Source organism: Sapajus apella, unplaced genomic scaffold (genome assembly GCF_009761245.1).
Source record: "Sapajus apella isolate SASKATOON/1434 unplaced genomic scaffold, GSC_monkey_1.0 scaffold8122, whole genome shotgun sequence".
NCBI classification, from domain to species: Eukaryota; Metazoa; Chordata; class Mammalia; order Primates; family Cebidae; genus Sapajus; species Sapajus apella.
This window is the reverse complement of record NW_022445043.1, coordinates 1-2,983: the sequence shown is the minus strand read 5'-3', so window position 1 is coordinate 2,983 and position 2,983 is coordinate 1. Positions and strand designations below refer to the sequence as shown.

The 2,983-nt window shown below is 56.2% G+C and overlaps 1 pseudogene; it reads right to left on the bottom strand.

The window, feature by feature from the left end:
* Positions 1 to 820: 820 nt before the first annotated feature.
* LOC116548215 lies at positions 821 to 2,511 on the bottom strand (annotated as a pseudogene).
* Between the last annotated feature and the right edge of the window lie 472 nt (positions 2,512 to 2,983).

Here is a 2,983-nt window from a genome sequence, read left to right as displayed (position 1 = left end):
TGGCCTGTCCCTGGGGGCTGGGCACCCCCATCCCCCCACTTGGTCTCTAGGTAGTGGGCTGCAGCTCGAAGCAAGAACCGGTAGCAGCCCTGGGTATGGGTTAAAGTGTCATTTCACGCCCCACTGACCCTTCTTCCCAACAACCTCAGGGGTCCAATTTCCAAGGAGGAAAAGATTAGTATGAACACAGGGAAGCGACACCAGAGCTGTTGGGGTTCAGGTTTCTGCAGAATGAAAGCTTTCTCCCTCATAGGCCCCCCACATTGCAGGGCTCTGCTAGGGCCTTGTTTCCAGGACGTTTTTCTTTTCTTTTCTTTCTTTTTTTTTTTAGATGGAGTTTCATTCTTTCGCCCAGGCTGGAGTGCAGTGGTGTGATCTCGGCTCACTGCAACTTCAGCCTTCCAGTTTCAAGTGATTCTCCTGCCTCAGCGTCCTGAGTAGCTGGGATTACAGGTGCACACCACCACACCTGGCTAATTTTTGTAGTTTTAGTAGAGGCTGGGTTTCACCATGTTGGCCAGGCTGGTCTTGAACTCCTGACCTCATGATCCGCCCACCTCAGCAGGATTACAGGCGTGAGCCACCATGACTGGCCTACCAGGACTTTTTTCTGGGGCGCTTTGAGGAGCCCTGAGAAGGGAACTTCAAGGATGAGGAAACTGAGGCCCAGAGATGGGGAAGGATCCGCTCCAGGTCACACAGCTGGTCTGAGGTGTCCAGAGCCTTCCTAGGCCTTGGCAACACAGCAGCTGTGTGAACACGCTAGAGCTGGGAGCAGGGCCGCACCCAGGCCCTGCAAGGTGCCCCTTGCCACCTGCACCGGGGCTCGCCTTGTCAAAGTGCTGATAGTGTTCCTGGACTGTTTTCTGCAGGAACCAAAGGAACCTCTGGTTGAAGGCCTTGAACCTCTGCAGGGCAGGATTGGGCAGGTAGCGAAGGATGGGGAAGAAGTCCACAGGGTTCCCAGAGGTGGCATTCTCCTCGAACACATGACTGTTCTTCACGAGGCTGAGCATCTCATCGCTGCTCTCGGGGAAGTGCTGCCCGAAGCACATGGCACCGATCACTTTGACCATAGACACCACTATCTCATTGTAAGGCTCGAAGCGCCCAGGCCCTGCCATCAGCTCCTGCAACCTGCTGATCAGGGCCTCAGCCTCCTGGCTCACATGCTCCTCCAGGTAGCAGGAGGATGAGGAGGCCGGGTCAGAGGCGATGGAGAAGGTGTTGAGGGCGTTCTGGGCCAGGCGCCGGTGGGCAGCCCACACCGGTCCAGAGTCTGGGCTGAAGGACATGCTCTGGCCATCAGTGATGAGGGTGAAGCTGTAGAGGTCGGGCCCGCCCTTGAAATCGTCGCCCTGCCGCACCAGGCCTGCCGGATGGTGTCCAGACCACTCAGCACCACCACGGGCGTGGAGCCAATGCGAATCTGCAGCATGTCCCCAAACCGCTGGCTCATCCTCGTCAGCGCCAGTTGCGGGCTCTTCCCCAGGGTCAGCACGTGCCCGAGCAGGGGCCGGCCCCATGGCTCTGGTGGACTTTTCAGGCCTTTGGGGACCCGAGACCTCAAAGCCTTGAGCACCCAGAATACCAGGCAGAAGACGGTAGAGGCCAGGAGAAGCTCTGTGGCCGAGAGGGGAACAAGCTGGGACAATGCCATCCGTACCAACTACAGGGAAAAAGGAAGGAGGAACCAGGCTGAGGACTGAGATGGAGACATTCATTGATTCATTTTCTCAGTCATTTGCTAAAGATTGATGCATGTTCTGTGCTTGGCTCCCAGCTGGATAGCAGAAACACCAAGATCCACCTACCATGTGTCCTGTGCCCCCAGAGCTCACCCTCTGAGCATCACAGAATCTGAGGGCTGGAAAGGAACCTCAAGTTTCCCATCATGAGCCCTGGCTCTCTCCTCCACCCATCATCTCAGTTTCCATTTCTGGGGCTGGAGTAGAGGCAAGTGACCACTCCAAAATGGGGAAGCCAAGGACAGAACCTTTGTCAGCCCTTGGCACAGCATGCATGCTAAGCATTGTGGCAACGAGTCCCTGACAGCACTGGCTTCCTGCTGATACCTTCTACACACCTAGGGGACAGGGTGCTCCCCCTACCCAGTGACACAGAGGAGGCCAAGGTCCCAGGGCTGGTGCAAATAGCTTGGGATGCCCCCTCCCCAGGGCACTCTTTATCAATACCAGAAAGGGCAGCTCTTCCAGGGATGAGTCCCCAACCTCTCACAATCTTAGAGATTGAGGTTGGGCTGCAGCCAGGCCCAGGACTGCCCTTGTTCCAAGGGGGAAGCCCTCCCCATCCCTCTCCTTAGAAATGGCTTAGTCCAAGCTACTCATTTAAAATGGGGAAAAGAAGTCAGGAGCTGGGTAGCAAAGCCTGGAACTCAGGCCCCCTACACCTAGCCCGGGCCCCCCATCCTTCTGTCTCCACTAGCTTCCAGGTTCTATAGTCAGGGATCCCAGGGAATGGAAATTGGTCCCAAGAAAGGTACCTGTAGAGGCAGGCACTTGAGATAAGCAGGGTTGTAGGGGTTGGTCTGGAGCTTCTGGCTCTAGGTGAGTGGCCTTCTTATAAACACCATCCCCTATCAGATTGGCCTGGTTGTCCTGGTCACCTGATATCAAAGCCGGATCACCAAACAAAGTTGGAAGGCTCAGCCCTTGTCCTTGGGTCATGATCCCTCAGCTCCACCTTCTACCCAAGGTCCAGGGTGATTCTTTGGGGATAGGCTGGAAGGGGTGCTGGGTCCCTGGGGATGAAGGTGCAGCTTTCTTCAGGGTTCAGGGTAGGGAGCCTATTTCTCTGAAGAGCAGGGTAGGGTCTGGGAATGGGGGTTAGGCCTTTGGACTGATCTGGGTTTCTTTCCCACTGCACTCATGAGGGAGGGTTCTGCCTGGACGCTCAGTGTAGGCCAGCCAGGCTCACGACCCCTCTCCATAGCACCCTCTGACAACCTGTGAGACCAAACAGT